We start from the raw sequence: 18,559 nt of genomic DNA on the forward strand, positions 1-18,559 counted from the left end.
CTTGTTAACAATACTCAAGTAAATAAGCTATTTTAACAGAACCCATGAGATACAAAGTTGCCACCCTTAAATAATATAAAAATATACTATATAAATTTTCCTTTTTAAACGGTCAAGTTCATTTTTTTAGTCACGTAATTTTACATATCTCAAATTGATTAAAAATATTGATACATCATTTTAAACATTATTTTAATAATCAAAATACGAATTTAGTGATCATATTCTGTAACAGATATTAAAAATATGTTTACCCAATAATTCTTTAAAGTATTTTTAGGGACAAAAATATTAATTATTCAAACACATTTTATTTAAATTAGTTCAAAATTTTCTTTCAAAAACATGTCAAAGCAAGCTTAGCATTTATTATTGTTTGTAAAAAGTTAATTAATAGAAACTCTTCATTTTAACACAATTATAAAAATATCTTAATGGGTCAATGTTAAAAGTAAAGACATGTATGAATTCTTCTAGATTTTCATTTTGGTCATTAATTATACAATTATTATTTCACCCTTAAATAATATAAAATTACTAAAATGCCATTATTTAATAAATATTTTTTGTTTAATGAAAATTTCACACTACAAATAAAAAAAAATTATAAAAAATGTGGATCCAAATAAATGTCACGTATTAGGATACACATGTCATTTAAGAATAGATATTTGATTATATTGTTATTATAAATCTATTATCACTTTTCATGATGTCATAACATAAAAAGAAATATTCTAGAATGTTTATAAAATGACAAAATTGCTTTTGGTCGTCTTCAACATGACTCTACGATATATGTTTTTTTTTAAAAAAAAATTAAATTGTTAATTTATGTATCTTTTATGTCATTTTCAAATAATATATGTTACTCCATCTGTTTCATTTTATATGATACAAGTGATTTTAGGAAAGTCAATAGAATTTCTTATATGATCCTCACATATTTTCAGTAGTCATTTTACTGTGATTCATAGTACTTTTTAGTTCTTACGTCATTTCCAAACAATATATGCAATTTTCTTTTGTTTCGATAAAAATAAGGGAATCAACCAAATTTCATTATGGTTTTTAACTATGTTTTTCTAAAAGTATCTTGAATTGTTACTTTGATATTTTAAGCTTCTTTTTAATGTAATTTTTAAATATGCAACCAATTAGAAATTAAAATGAAAAATTAAAGTTTTAAAATCATTCTATTTTTATATTAAAATATTCAAATCTTTAAAACTCCATATATATATATGCACAAATTAATAGAAGGAAACTAAAAGAATTTTTCAAGTATTAGAAATCGTCGAGAAATATGGAAATCAATATAGCAGGCAAAACAGATTGGACAAATAATTTCTTTTATGAATCTCAAATCCACCATTGCGGATGAGGTAGAACATCTCTTCATCAATTTTTTCTTCCAGTTCTTAAGTTTTTTTTTTTTTAAAAAAGTAGTTTTTCCATCTAATTTTTTTTATACATATGAATTATGCTCCCTTTTTAAAGTATGGTACCTTGTATATTTGATTCTGGTGACGAAAAGTTCCATGGAAATGGATCTAATCAACGAAACAATATGTTCATCATGAAGAATTTGAGAATGAACAAGTCAAAAAGAGGATACATACTCGAGTTTGAAATCTACTATTGAGAAATATTGGTCAAAAAAGAAGGAAAAATTTGATCCGTCACAACACAATCTTCATTATCAAAAATGTTCTTTTGATTCTTAAATTAGTCTTTGTTAGTGTTATTAATGATCCGATAAATCACTACTATAACGCCTTTGTTTTATGTGATGTATCATCTCCTAATCTTTCGGTCTACTCTACCCAAGGTAAATGAATTTTGATCTATTTTTGTGTTCTTTCGATTGTTCAAGCTTCCATTAATTTATTGTTGATTCAATTGCGTGATACATTATGAAAAATTTTAGTGTTATCATATGGCAATGTATCATCATTCAATTTATTTTTTTGATACATAAAATCCTAAGATTGTTCATTCAGTAGTTACTACTAATGTAGATCATGATACATTAGTAGTAAACGACGAGCGTATACTGTAATTTTGTATCTATGAATTATGATGTGGTCATTATTGTCTATCTGAATGTGAATTATATAAAAATGTATCGTCTTAAAAGATTGTATATGATCAAACTATATAGTATATGAAACAAAATTATAAATATAACAATTCATTCAACAATATGAACTTTATACTTGATACGTTCATAAGAATTATTCAAAAATTACAAAACAAAATTGAATTGAGTTGTAACCATCAAATTCACATATATGATACATAATTTAGACTACTAAGTATCTTAACTGTTTGTTTGATACATAGTTATAAAAAAATATATTTGATATCCATTGAAGGTATATAAGTTAAATATCATGTTTAAATGTTTTAAAATATGATACAATGTTCTACTGATTACATTCTATATAATTTACACTTTATATGAATGAATCAACAACTAACTACAACTAAGTTATAAAGTATATGAATGAATCAATAATCAAGTTATCAACTACATTGCATTCTTAGGGGTCAAATGTATCAGCAACTAACTATAATTACTAAAAAAAAGAAATTTTGTGTGTGTATGCTTGAATGAATTTGGTACTTAATTTTATGACATTTTTGTATCAGATTATATAAGACACATATATAAGACAATTCAAACTGTAAATAACAACTAAATATATTAAAAGTTAAAGTCAAAATAATTAAGTTTTTTTTAGAGAATCACTCTAAAACTTGTGTAGGAAAAAGTATCCCAAAACAATAAAAACAAACACTCCAAATTTAGATTTAATGTATGTTAATAACCATAACACTCTAAAAAGGTGTCTAACAAGTGGTAGATAATCTATATTCAACATTAACCATAACCTCTTGAGATGGTGTTGTGAATTGACTCTTAGACTTTTGTGGATCCTCATTTTCACTAACATATTCTATCTTGACCTTTTCAGTACCGAACTTTCATAATAGGGTTGCATATTGTGTGCGAATGTAATTTGATCAAGAATCATTGGATAGAATAAAGAATCCGAATTCCTTTTAAAATGCAAAAAATACATTACGATTCAAAATAAAATCATACTAATATTTATCGTATATGATAATTATTAAAACTAGATATAATGTATCTTACACATAGACTAGTACAAATTCTGATTGATACACCATTTCACATGATGATAATGTATCGTATACACACTGAATAATATAAATTTTACCTGATACACAATTGAACATTATTTTTGAATTAATAACATGACATCTTGTGACAGATACACAACTAAACATATTATAATATTTGATAACTTCATATAATTACAACAACTACTCAAATAATGAACAAAATTAGAATGTATTGTATCAATTAATTAATCTTAAAAATAGATACATTACAATATGAAACATGAATTTTATCATTAATCTATCATTTTTGATTGGCTAACATAAACAAGTTTAAAAATCAACAAGAGAAGATAGAAAACTAATCTAATGTAAAGAAGGTCGAGAAATTGTAGGAGACAATTTTCGATCCCTCCTTTTGAGATTTTTATCAACCTGCACTTTAGAAGATGAAGAACAATATTAATTCGCTATTGCTAATGGATATGAAAAACTCGCACTCTAGAACGTGAAAAAACAACAACGATGCACTATTGCTAATGGTTGATGAAAATGTTAGATCTACTTTCAGCCCATTTAGGATCAACGCGAAATTGATGAATTTTTTTATTAAAAAAAAATCAAAGAAAACTAGAATGGAAAAAGATGAAAACTACATATTCGGTGATTTGATATTAATTGACTAGAGAAAAAGAAATAATTTGAAATTCAAATTGAGATGAAGGATGTAACTGATTAGATTATGGGAGTGAAATAAGGAGAGGTTGAAGGAGTTAAATTAGGAGAAGAGAAACGTTGGTTACTGGGTATCACAATAATTCATAAAAAATAGAGAAATACTTATAATGAGGTAATACTAATAATAATAACTAAAGATGTTTCTAGAACTATTTTTTGTTATTGGCAGATTTTTGTTTGCATGAAGTTACATTTGTTTTTACCTTTGATCATCATTCACTTCATATATAGAAAGATTAATCAAGAATTATTTATTTTTGATAGATTTTTGCTAGAATTATTCTTGGCTGTCTTTAATGCAAATATATCATCCCGTTCATTTTTATTTGTAAAGTTACTTTTTAACATTTTTTTCTTTAATTTCAATATAATATATATTATTAATTTTATCACTCTTATTTATTTTCAAGTATATTAATTAGAACCAAAATAAAGATGAAAATAATTAATTCATGATAATTTTTTATGTAAAAAATAGACATTTTTTATAAGCATAATGAATAGAAAAAATATTAAGAATTAAACTAAAGTAATAGTAAAATAGATATCACAATAACTTATAAAAGAAAAGAAAGTGAAGTAATAACAAAATAAGTTAATGGTAATAACAATAACTTAAGATGTTTTTAGAACTATTTAATTTTTTTGTTATAATTCTAGGTAGATTTTTGTTAGTGTAAAATTACATTTTTTCCCTTGATCCATTTATTTACTTTATATGAAGAAAGAGATTTCTAGAATTATTTATTATATTTCTTAATAGATTTTAGAATGCATTTTTATTCTTCGATCGTCCATCCACTTCACTCTTCTATATAATAGAAATATATTAGGTCGGTACTAGCACGAACTCCAATATCTAGTTTATAACTATAGACGACATTGCTCATGTTCACTTCTAAATCACGTTATTGTTATATCTAATAGACAATTAATTCAAAGCTTTGTGCATTGAGTTTTATTTTCAGCCCAATTAGGGTAGGCAATTGTATTACATTCCTCCATTTTCACTTTGTTCTTTTGTTTTCTCTTATGTATAATATGTAGTTAAGACTTTGTTCTATTGTAAATACAAAAGTGAGGCACACAAAAATATATTGTTGTTTATTCATAGAAAGAATGAACTTCTCATGGACAAAAAGTAATCATGTAGTCAACTTTAATACATGTAAATGTGCTATTTTGATCATCATAAGCATAGGTATACGCTAGAGGACAGAAATGTTTGAATTGTCTTGAGTATCTAGTTGGTTTGCAAGTTTGTGGAGAACCATAGGAACCAGTACAACAATATTGTGGTTGTTGATATGCTACACAAGCACTTTTGCACCCAATGATACTACCACCTACTGGATTTCTTACTGCTAAGTCATTTGGGCATCCTTGTTTATTGATATCTATAGGACAACTTGTTGTGTTGCAATCACCTCTATTTAGAGGTTTAATAGAGACTGGTAGATTAAAACCATCTACTAAGCTTATATCATAAAAGTCTTTTCCCTCATATCCTACTATTGTGAATTCTAAAAGGGTTTCAGGTGGAATTGGACCCTTACCATTGCAAGCTACTTCTCCAGAATCACAATCTCCACTAAGACAAGTGAAATTTTTCCCATTTTTTGAGCAATGATATCTTGCCCATATTCGTCCTGACCATGAATTTTGTACATCAAGTGATGATGAAGCTTGTGATGCTAATTCAAATCCAGTTGACAATTGTGCTCCTTTGCTTGTAAGTGTAGCTGGCCAAATAGTATAAGGACAACTATTCTTTATTATAAATTTGGCCCCATGGGATCCTGCAATGCCACATTCATAATAAATTTTGTAAGTATAAGAATCAACATTAATATTATCTTATATAAAATATAAAATAGAAAGGAGTCACAAGATTTCTTTTTTTTTTTTCCTTTAATGGGTTCTATGTTGTATGAATCTAAATCAGTTCAATTGGGGAATTCATCATCAACAAAAAAAATAGAAATAATATTCACTCATTCTCTCTAACTATATTTAAAAAAGATTAACATGACTTGAACACTTGCAAGCAATCTTGAAATCATTATTTTGTCTAAATTAGAGCTTCAACAGATTGATTAATTATATATGTACTTATCAATTAAGCTAGAAAGTATGCATACCATAGAAGAAGAACAAAAACATAACATTGATGACAAAATTTGCTATCATTTTAATGTATATATCAAAGATTTTTATTCATGTTTAAAATGAAAAAAATTCACCCCTTGGATCTTTTATAACAAGCAAACGAATAGTAACAGTCAACAATTTTTTTGACTAAAGGGAATTGCAATAAATGTGAAATTAATCATATCTTTTAAGAATATTCTAGAGAAATATTAAAGATATTGACTTCTAAAGAGATAGTTAAAGTCATAACTGTCAAGATTATCTAAGTGACGTGAGGTAAAAATCTGCATATATCCATCCATTATTTGTTCATATTTAGTTTCTTTTATCGTCTCTTTGAGCATTTGATTTAATCCATTACACTTAAGTTTGGTGATTTTAATGTGTATGATTAAAACAGTGTTAGGTTGAAGAAATTTAAAGTAACAACGAGTAAAAGAAAAAAAAAATTATAAAAAAATTAAACATATAACTTAATGGATTGAGATTAATATTGATATCAATCATTAGAACTACATATAAGAAGCACAAAATAATTTTGAAATGACAATTGATGTTAATATAAATGTTATGTCCATCTAAATTATAAGAATTTCACTCTTTCTGTAATATTTTTATTATTTTATTAATTTTATTTATTTACCATACTGTAGTAAAATTTAGATAAGGTAAAAAAACTTAATTTTGAATTATTTCCAGATTAACACAATTAAGAAATATAACCCTACAACACTTCTCAACAATAAATTGCTCAAATTGTAATCAGTAGTTGTCATCTCATAGAGTTATACTCTTAAATCAAATAGAAACTAGCGCTAGCTAGGTTAAACAATGCTGAACTAAAACTCTGATTGATGATAAAAATAAATTCATACCTTAACTAATTTATGTTCAAGTGTGAACAACCATGACAAAAAAATGGAACTTTTGGGGAGATAAGTGATGCAACTTGACTTATGAAATTGGGTGAGGTGATAAAATTGTATTAAAATAATTGAATTGATGAAGTTTCATTTCTTTTTTCTATGGATTTTGAGAAAGGTTGATGATCTTTGTATTTAAAATTGAAGGGAGTGTATCGTGTGTTTTTTAGGTTTACTGTGCAAAGAGGGAAGAAAAATGGAGATTCGAATTAGGTCAAAAAATAATTTTAAGATTTGGAACAAACTTGATCACGACTCAAGCTATAACTCGTGGTTTGAAACCTAGATCGCGATGGCACATTACTTATTTAAAATATAGAACTTACTTAGATCCACTTTGTTATGACCTGAATAATTATCTAAGTGAAGAATAAAGAAATGATGAATAGAAATATAACACCTGGACGTACGAGATTTAATTGGAGATAATGAATCTGAAAGACTGTGATTGCACGTGAGCATCCTATAACTAAGTTTCGGAAAAAGCAAGAGGGGCATTGATCAAATTGGTATTAGGGAAAACGGTCTGATATACCCCTCAACTTTGTCATTTGGAGCTGATATACCCTCGTTATAAAAGTGGCTCATATATGCCCTTACCGTTATACAAACGGCTCACATGTACCCGCGCCATTACAGCGTCATTACAAAATGGCTCACATATACTCTTCATTTAACGGAAGTCAATAAATTAGTTTAAAATTTATATTTATTACTTCTAATTTTTTTAAAAAAAATTTATTTAGGGGTATATATGATTCTTCTATCAAAGTTCAAGGTACATTTTAATTTTTTTTATACATGAATTATTTTTTGACTTCTTTTATAATAACTATTTGAGTTTCTTATTTTTATTTTGTTTTTTTTCTTTCATTCCTTAGTTTAAAGAAAAAGAAATTAAACTATTTTTTTGTGTGTATTGTAATTTAATTTTGTATTCGAAGAAAAAATTTGGTCATCTACAATAAATTTTACAAGAATATTAGTGAAATATAAATAAATTTAATTATCAAAATAATAATTATAAATTAGTCATTAAAATTAAAAAAAATCAAAAAATATATTTAACCAGCATTATATTTTTTGAAAAAAATAAATAAAAATTTACATAGCATATCAGCAGCTTTTCCATTGATATTATTCTCGTGCTCTTCTCCTTCTCTTCTAACAGACTCTCTTCTCTTCTCTTCTTTTGAATCTCCTTCTAAATTCTTTTCTCATATAAATCTGCAGGTCCTTATGGCTATGGCGAGTTCTTCAGTTAGTTTCCGTTAAATGTAGTTTTAGTTTTCATGTATTAATGTACTTGTCTATAATTTTCATATTATAAATCATAAAATCTCAAAGACTATCGTGCTCGATTTTTTTTTCCATTTGAATTTTCATATCTCAATCGAGATCATAACAATTGGTATCAAAGCAACGAACCTATCTTGACTGTGGGTAGTAATTGGATGAAGATGTTCAAGGAATCAAAAAAGAGGTCGGCGGTGTCATATAACACTTTGGCTATGAAAGGAGTGACTGGAATAGAATGTTAAGCAATTGCAGAAGTGCGAGGATTGCCTATGCAACATTAACTATGATTGTGACTCCTGCCTCTATGATTGCATATGCAATATTGACTGTTCATTGTTACTTTTGTCTTGATGAGGTGATGGAGAAGAGCAATGCACTCAACGACTCTATCAAAATCAAGGCAGAGAAGCGAACTATGGAAGTTGTTTCAATTGCACCTCTACAAATTTAAAAAAATGGCAGAGATCAAGTTTATCATGACAACTGTGAATGTTGAAATAGCAGGTACACATCCGTCTTCTCGATCATGAGTTAAATTTGCAACATATTGGTGAGGTTTCTTAGATTAGTAAACGAGTCTGTGTATATGTAGTAATGAAAGATGAATTAAAGGAAATGAAACTAAGAGTTGCTTCCCACTTGTTTGATAAAATGTCCGAAAGGAATCATGTTCACGCAGTGTAATGTTTTCATAGGAATTAGTTGGAAATGGACTAGTTGTTCCTATATGGAATCTAGGGATAAGTTTGAAGACCCTGAAGTTAATTGATCACACAAGTGATGTTCGAGAAATTTCAATGGATATGATTAACATGTTTTGTTTGCATAGATCTTCTGATAACATCAATCGAGTGTGGGATACTGGATGGAAGTGGTTTGTGTATTCTCCTGTTGTGCATATTGATTCGATATGTAGAGTGGTATAAAAAGTTTCTCATTACACTTAAGAATATCGTGCAGCAAGAAGATTATGTAATTTTGGAGCTATATTTTGCCATTAACTTTGCATGATGACTCTAAAAGGATAGCCACAATGTATTTGTCTATACTATGGGTGTACAATTTGGAAAGCTTCTTAAAGAAAGGTTCGGTCATGGCTAGAAACTTGTTGACTGTTAGAGTAAAGGCCTCCTTGTGTCACGATCCGCATGTATACCCTAGAAGTTAGGGTATTCTTAGTTCATAACATGACGTACTTGATCTCTCGGGGGTCGTGTACACGCCCTTGAACATTATTCATTGTGTATATATGAAAAGTACACGGAATTAAAACTTTTCTTTCAAAAACATAATGCGGAATCATTTCATGAAACTTCTAACATATATCTCAAAAACCATCTATGACATCATGAGTACAATAGTCTTGGGTCACAACCCATAAAAAGTCTAAACATGAAAGAATATAAAAGGCATCATAGTGGTGGTGTCCTCGGATGATATGAGGACTCACCAATCTTCTCTTCTTGGAAACTCTACCTTTCAAGCAACCTCAATCTTCTCAAGACCCTACATGGACAATGTGTAGGCAATATGTGTTGGTACGATAAGTTCCAAGTATGGAAACATCATACCAAATATAAGATATCTCAAAGGTTTAGTCAACAATAGACATAATCATAAGAGATAAAAGACATAAGCACAACATCAATAACATAAGCATAATAAAGCGTCATAAAGCATATAAGAGTTCATTCTTGACTCATTGTCTTTCTTACTATTATGAACTATCTCACAAGCCACCTTCAAGTATCCTTGTACAAGACTAAGGTAGGTCTCAACTACTACCAAAGCTAAGTACCTCTCTTTGGTCATACATGATCATAGTTCATTTTCGTAATTAAGACATAAGGTTCATCATAACAGAAAAATTTTATTATGTATGAGGTATAACTAGTACTAGTTGTATGAGACATTATTTTATTATAGATATGTTCTAATTTGTGGACCCATTTTTGTTTTTTCTTCTTGGCCATTAATTTCTCTTTCCTGCACTTCTCTAATCTTTTCCTTTTTCTTCTAATTTTATGTTTATCTTAAATCTATATGCAATTACTATCCCAAATTTATTCAGTATAGATGAAAATATATTTTATTTATTTATTTATGCTTTATTTTTTTAACAAAAATATTTTTTACGAAATAATATTCTTATCATAACTACAGAAGATATTAAAAATTAACATATTTTAAATGGTAAATACGACTAATTTAGTAAAATGAATCTCTAATGCAATATAATTAAATTTATAGAATTTTTTTGGTTAAGAATAGTGAAACACTTGTTATTAAATTAAATATTAAAAACTATTTGGCATTTGAACATAGAATTTAAATATATTTTTTTACAGTGTATGAAATATATGGAGCAAGAGTTGAAAATAAAATTATTTTTTATTTTCATTAAAAAAATAGAAATAACATTCATGTTTTAAATAATATCAAAAGTGAAAAATGAGCTTTAAAAAAATTATACTTACATACTTTTTCAAATTCAAAATATACCTTCAATTTTGAAAAATTGTCTTTCAAATTTTCATGATCAAACATCAATTTTTAAATAAAATTAAAAAATAATTTTTATATAAATTCTAAAAGTAAAAGTTTAAATGATACGAAATATGAAATTGAAAATTTTTAAAGAACAATTAATAAAAAATGAGAGAAAAGAAATATAAATAGTTTTAGTGGTCAATTTTATGACATAAGTGACCATTTAAAGAATTGACTTGAGCTTTTGTATGCTTATGCTTTTTTATTTAATGATAAAATAAGTTATTTCTAAAAAAATGATTAAAACAAATAAGCAAAAAACTATTTTCATATGTACAAAATGAAAGGTTAATTAAAGGGTTCCATAAATAATTGGTTTAAAAATTATTGAAAGAAAGAAAAAACAGAGAAGGAGAAAAACAGAGGAAAGAGCAAAACAAGAAAGAGAAATAGCCCAAAGAAGAAAAACAAAGTGTAGGTCCCATCAGTTTAAATAAAAAATAATAAAATAATGCCTCATACAACTAGTACTAGTTGTACCTTATACATAATAAAATTTTTCATCATATCATAAGATATGAGTACTATGCCCCTAGGCTACTTCAAAACATACTTGTGCAATGCATGTGAAGCATCCTTTAATACCTCATACACTAAGCATATCTTGAAATTACCCTATATTGGTTCATGTCAACTTAGGAGTCATCTAATAGACCTATTTCATATTGACTGGGAACTATCATCTTAAGTTAATCATGTCATGAAATGCAACCCTAGTCACTATTCAAGCTAAACATATATCATGTAGGGGTCAAGTCATACTTGTGCAATGTATAGATGACATCCCATACTACCATTCATACTAAGTGCTCCTCTAGACCAATTTAATCCAAGCTAACTTGTCTTGCAACCTTGTCTATTAAGCTCAACATACTATCATAATAGACCTACTATCATGGAAAGCATCTCAACGTACTAACCAAGCTAACTGAAGAAAGAATACAACCCTCCTAACCACCTTGCAACCAATCATGTAGATGCAAGCTAATAACAGGGAAGCATGAATCCTCAACCCTAAGCGATCATGGGAAGCTAATCTGAAGCTATTACATGAAATGCACCTTGCATGCAAATCAAGCTACCATGAAATGCACCTTGCATGCAAGTCAAGCTAACAGCAAGAGAGTATAGGCCTTTCCCCTAAAGCTACCATGAAAAGGTTTTAGCCTAACCAAGTCAAGCTAACATGATCAAGTATCCTTACAACACTAGGCCAAGATAATCATGGGAGAGCTTGCTTCCTCCATCCCAAGCTAACATGAGAACCACCATTCTCAAGGTACCATGAAGTTTATCATCTCAAGCTACCATGAGTATTTCAACTCAAGCCTCCTTGAGATTTACTATCCCAAGCTACCCTTAAGACCTTCCATCTCAAGCTATCATGCCTTGGTCTTATCTCACCAAGTCTATTATACATGAAGCGATCATACAATCCATCTTCAAGCTAATCTAATTCATCATGTATTAATTCATTTTAGGTTCTTAGGTCAACCTAGAGTCCATCTACTTAAGAAATTGCTTCTCCTAATCATGTTCGTGTCTATGTGTAGAAGAGAAAGGGAACATCATCACAATCATCCTCATCATGACTTTACCACCAAAGCCCTAACATCAATGGCATAACAACCCATAAACAATTACTACCTTTAATTCATTATGACTATGTTTAATTTCATGCTTTCTTCATTTAATTAGATCATTAGAAGGTAATTCTAGGTATACATGATCACATAGGTTCAGTTCAAGCTTTACAAGTCAAGACCAACCTAGATCAATTAAGTTTAGTTCAATTCATATCTAGGTAATTTAATCATGATCAACATAAAACCTTCATCTAGCCTCTAATGGCCTAAGATCACCATGATCACCTTCAAATTCAATTACCATAATTCACCATGAAAATACCATAGAAATAACATATAATCATAATATAAACATCATTTAATGTTACCCATTAGATTGGGATCACAATCAAGCCTTACCCACAATGCAATCACAACCATCTCTAGAATGGGGTTCTTTGGATTCACAATTGAAGGGAAACTAGGGGGGCTTCATGGATGGAAGAATCCATGAATGAATAAGCTTCACATACCTTAGATTAGAGCCTTAAATCCATCTTGAAACCTTGGTGAATTCGTCCTAAAGCAGCCTTCAATTTCTCTTCTTCTTCAATGATGGTTTTCGGAATATTTTGGGAGAGAAAAGTTATGATTTGGAGTCTAGGGTCTTATTGGCTATTGTACTACTCTTCAAAATACCTAAAATAACCTCCAATAATTAATCCCTAAAGCACCCAAAATACCCCTGCAACTATTGGACCGTTTAACCAATTCTAATTTGACTTAAAAACGACGCGATCAAATCTGGGCACTTACTGCGCGTCGTGGAGGCATTGTTCTTGGATGTTTCATATCTAGGTTGCCCGGCAACTTCACTGCCCTATATTGGGTCCTCCTCGGGGACCCTTAGGCTGGTCCCTGGGGCGTTGTCTTGGATGTTTCAATCCTTTACATGTCATTCTACGCATATGAACCATCTATACTCAATTTTTACCGTCAAACCATCCTCGATAACTCCACTACGAAACACTACAACACACTAGTTCAACTTCAACTAGTTTTCGGACGTCTTGGACGTTCTTGGGCGTTTGACCTACAATCACTTCCAAACTTTATATAGTGACTCTTAACACTATTTTTAGTCATTTTAGGACCTTATAAGCTCATGACGCTCATATTAGGCTTTAGCTACACCTAATTCACATTTGAGGTGTTGCACCTCGCAGAACAACATGTTTTTAAACAATGTCAACCTTGATCATTTGATTTTATCCTCCTTGTTGAAATATACTATGGGGATCTTAACTTCGGTAATAGACTTAAACATGGGAAAGCTACATGGTTATAAATTACTTGAACGGGGCTACTAGTGAATTGATCAATCAAAACTCAAGTTTTAAATTAGAGACTTTCAGCGTGGGTACAATTTGGATGTCTGGATATTCGAGGGGTACATCTATAGTTGATGTGGTTGGCCTACATATCCTTTTTTAAATACTAATGACTTTGCTAAACTAGAGATGGAGTTGCAATAGTAAGAATAAAGGTGTATGGTTTGCATTTCACTTTTGACCCATGAGGTATGCTGATTGGCCTGGAGAAAGAAGTTGTTGGGTTGCATTTTATAAAAATAAAACATTTCAATATTTGTATCATCAACCATGCATCTTCACGGAATATGTGACATCATTCTTCCCTATTCTCTCTTGGAGTCGAGTATATGAAATCCAAGTCACCTCAAATGTTACTTATATAGTTTTTCTAGTTGATGGAGAAACTTGCACTACACCTTTTATATTATCAACTAGGCAACTTTTGTTAGTTTATTCTTATCACTAAGGAAGTGGAGTGTTGTATTCATGGTAAGGAATTCTATTTCTTGATTGCTATAGCACCTCAAACTCGAGGTCTTTCACATCTATTTCAATTTGATCCGTACGTATCCTTTTTAAAGAAGTGTTGTTACTTGAGTGACTCTGAGCATAACTCGTCATTTTTTCATCTGGTAGCCCCAAGTATACAACATGAATTTTACGATCAACTTATAATGCTTTTTCTTTAAGCCAGTGGAACGCTTTTGAGACACTTAAAGAACATTTATGTCTATCAAATCTTACAAAAGGTGTGTTTTCCCTGCCACTTGCAAAAGATTCCAAGAAGCATATTCATTTATTTTGAACTTCATATATCGAAGGGTCAAATATTTATGGGCAAATATTTTCTTGAAGAATTTGGAGAGAAGAATATAATTTTTGTTGATCTATTTGCACTATGTAGCACTGACTAAATCTCTAACTGATGATAAAAATAAATTCATACCTTAACTAATATATGTTCAAGTGTGAAGTGAACAACCGTTGGAAAGACGCGAGTGCTTGACATGACAAAAATAATCGATGAACTTTTGGGGAAATAACTGACGCAACTTGGAGAAAGGAAATCAGGTGACGTGATAGAATTGTATTGAAGTAATTGAATTGATGAAGTTTCATTTCTTTTTTCTATGGAGTTTGAGAAAGGTTGATGGTCTTTGTATTTAAAAGTGGAGGGAGTGTATCGTGTGTTTGTTAGCTTTATTGGGCAAAGAGGGAAGAAAAATGGAGATTCGGGTTAGGTCAAAAAATAGTTTTAAGATCTGGAACAAACCTGATTACGACCCAAGCTACAACTCGTGGTTTGGAACCACGGATCGTGATGCCACATTACTTTATTTAAAATATAGAATTTACTTGAGATCCACTTTGTCTCGACCTGACTAAATGATCTAAGTGAAAAATAAAGAATAGAACTATAACACATGAACGTACGAGATTTATTTGGAGATAATGAAGCTGAAAGGCTGTGATGGCACGTGAGCATCCTATAACTATGTCCTGGAAAGAGCAAGAGGGGCATTGATCAAATTGATATTATTCTCGTGCTCTTCTCCTATTCTATGAGACTCTCTTCTTTTCTTTTCAATCTCCTTCTAAATTCTTTTCTCATCTAAATCTGCAGGTCCTTATGGCTACGGCGAGTTCTTCAGTTAGTTTCCGTTAAATGTAGTTTTAATTTTCATGTATTAAATATCCTTGTCTCTGATTTTCCAGTGATAAATTCGAAAATCTCAAACACTATTGTGTTTGATTTTTTTCCATTTGAATTTTCATATCTCAATCGAGATCATAACAATTCGTATCAAAGCAACGAACCTATCCAACTGCGGGTAGTAATTCTATGAAGATGTTTGAGTAGAGGTCGACAGTGTCATATAACAGTTCGGCTACAAAAGGAGTCACTGGAATAGAATGTTAAGCAATTGCAAAAGTGTTAGGATTGCATATGCAACATTGACTATGATTGTAACTCCTGCCTTTATGATTGCATACGCACATTGATTGTCATTGCTACTTTTGTCTTGATAAGGTGATGGAGACTAGAATTGTGCTCAACGACTCTACCAAAATTAAGGCAGAGAAGCGAGCCGTAGAATTAATTTCAATTGCACCTCTAAAAAATTAAAAAATGGAAGTGATCAAGTTTATTATGACAATTGTGAAGTTGAAATAGCAGGTAACATCTATCTACTTTCTCTATCATGATTTAAATTTGCAACATATTGATGAGGTTTCTTGGGTTAGTAGATGAGTTTGTGGGTGGATATGTAGAAATGAAAGATAAATTAAAGGAAATGAAACTAAGAGTTGCTTCCCACTTGTTTGATGAAGTATCTTAAAGAAATCATGTCCAGGCAGTGCGTGTTTTCAAAGGGAATCAAGAGCAAGTTCTCTCTTGAATTAGTTGGAAATGGACTAGTTGTTCCCATATGGGATCCAGGGATAAGTTTGAAGACCCTGAAGTTAACTGATTCACAGAAGTAATGATCGAGAAATTTCGATGGATATGATTAGCATGTTTTGTTTGAATAGATCTTCTGATAACATCAATCGAGTGTGGGATACGGGATAAAAGTGGTTTGTGTATTCTCCTGTTGTGCATATTGATTCTATATGTTCAGTTGCGACCATTCCAACACATAGTCGTGTTTACAGTGGTACAAGAAGTCTCTCCTTACACATAACAACATTTTCCAGCAACATATAGCCATAATTTATTTGTCTATACGTTATTAGTCAGTTGATGGGTGTACAATTTGGAAAGCTTCTCAAAGAAGAGGTTCAGTCATGGCTAGAAACTTATCTGACTATCAGAGTAAAAGCTTCCTTGGCAGAACAACATGTTTGTGAACAATGTCAACCTTGATCATTTGGTTTTATCCTCCTTGTTGAAATATTTTCTGGTGCTCTTAACTTCGATAATAGACTTAAAGATGGCAAAGCGACATGGTTACAAATTACTTGAACAAGGCTGCTAGTAAATTGGTTAATAGGGACATTCAGCGTGGGTACTGTTATACCTCATTTTAACCGTGTCAAATTAGTGTACAACATTTTTGGTGATTTCAAAGGTAATAACTAAGTCAAAAAATCGTCACCTAATTATTACAGTGAATTAGGACACCTAAATTGATTAAAGTCATGTCTAAAGTTAAACTTCATTTTAAGGTCTACTAAACATGAGATTCTAGGTAAGGGTTCAACTAGTATAAAAGGAAGGGATTAGACATCCTTTAAGATCCATTAAAAATGATTAACCGACCGAACTTGATTAATTAATTAGGCTAAATGTAAGAAAAATGCTACTATTAAAATTGAGAGTTTAGATAAAAATAGTTCAAAAGAAAAGTATAAAAGTTTTATGTCCAAAATAGCTTATATGGACAAATAGCTTTTTAATTTGTCATTATAACAAAGCTCACTACTTTTATGGCAAATGAGAAAACAAAAGTTAATTGGAATACTTGAATTTTCTTTAATTCCCAACGAAGAAAACGAGACGATTCCCACGAAAGAATCACTTTCAAAAGTATGTGATTATTTTCTACATTTCCCTATATAGGATTTCACTTTTTTCCTCACCAATTTAATTTATTTATTTATTTTGGTTACGTTGCACTAAAAGTATATTAGTCTTAATATAAATAACTTTTACGTTATTAGATTAATATACTATATAGCAGGTAAACTTACATTCTATAAATTTAAATTCATTATTTTATACTAATACTGCCAAGTAAAGTTACCTTTTCTTTTAACTATATTCTTACCAAGTTAACAAGTCTTAGTACATGGTAACTTTAGTTAATTTGTTATAACGTTTTAAGTATCTCATCTCGATTACTTTTATTAAATTTGAAATAAATCATTGCTTATTTTGTCAAATCCATCGAAACAAAGCTATTACCAAGAAAACTTGAAAGTTTGAAACAAAAGATGATAAAATAAAATCTTTTTTTTTTATACTCAACAATATAGATTCATAACCTAATTTTTAGAAAGTTGGAGATTAAAAAGCTTGGAGTAGACTCGTCATTAGTATAAAAAAAATAGTAATTTCAAATTATGAAAATAACATTATTGACCCAAGGTATTTTGCATACAATTCAAATTCATTTTTTGGTGCAGATGGTCATATTTAAGTTCAAGTAATAATGTTTCCTTACCCACATTATTCTTATAGTTAGTTATCTTGTTTTTAACTTAGCAAAACTTTTATGAATCAATGCTATACATGAAATGGAACTGGCAACAAATACATTGCTAAGACCATAACTTAAAGGTAAACAAAATATGACTTATCACTTATTAATACATCCCGGTTAGCATAATAAAGCGTGTAGTAAACAATTCAATCTTGAAAAGAAACACCATTTTTATGAACTTGTTTATATCTAACTTCTAACAACAACAAAAAAATGTATAAATAGGAATAGGTTCAGATTTTCTCCTAACGAGCAGGGAAATGTAGGAAATATGGAAGGAAATTAATATCTTTAGAGAATGCTCAAGTTTATTATATGCTACTTAAGACCACTTGAGATGATAACAATCATCAACTATATCACTTTTTATACTACTCAAAATATAAATAAAAAAGTCTTGCACAAATAACTAAATACATGTATCACAATTTACTAGATACATGTACTATGAAATTTTAAAGAGACTTCTTGAAAAACTAAGAGGCAATTTCGGAAGACTAAACATTGATGCATTAATTCCAACACTCCCTCTTAATGCATTTGCTTGATAACTCCAATGCGTTCTCGAAGATAGAAAAAATTTTCTCTAAGAAGTGCTTTGG

General features: G+C 29.6%; 3 long non-coding RNA genes across 3 annotated transcripts; 1 reads left to right on the forward strand and 2 right to left on the reverse strand.

Moving 5' to 3' along the window:
• Positions 1–4,966: 4,966 nt before the first annotated feature.
• On the reverse strand, positions 4,967–6,103 carry LOC104648198 (uncharacterized). Its single transcript, XR_011210595.1, has 2 exons — positions 6,030–6,103; positions 4,967–5,687 (listed from the first exon to the last, which is right to left on the reverse strand). It is a non-coding gene; the product is annotated as an uncharacterized lncRNA (long non-coding RNA).
• A 1,520-nt stretch (positions 6,104–7,623) lies between these two features.
• Positions 7,624–16,646, forward strand: LOC104648199 (uncharacterized). Its single transcript, XR_742271.4, has 2 exons — positions 7,624–8,765; positions 15,374–16,646. It is a non-coding gene; the product is annotated as an uncharacterized lncRNA (long non-coding RNA).
• LOC109120652 (uncharacterized) lies at positions 8,017–13,029 on the reverse strand. Its single transcript, XR_002028107.2, has 2 exons — positions 12,910–13,029; positions 8,017–9,767 (listed from the first exon to the last, which is right to left on the reverse strand). It is a non-coding gene; the product is annotated as an uncharacterized lncRNA (long non-coding RNA).
• Positions 16,647–18,559: the final 1,913 nt, after the last annotated feature.

Source organism: Solanum lycopersicum, chromosome 7 (assembly GCF_036512215.1).
Source record: "Solanum lycopersicum chromosome 7, SLM_r2.1".
NCBI lineage: Eukaryota > Viridiplantae > Streptophyta > Magnoliopsida > Solanales > Solanaceae > Solanum > Solanum lycopersicum.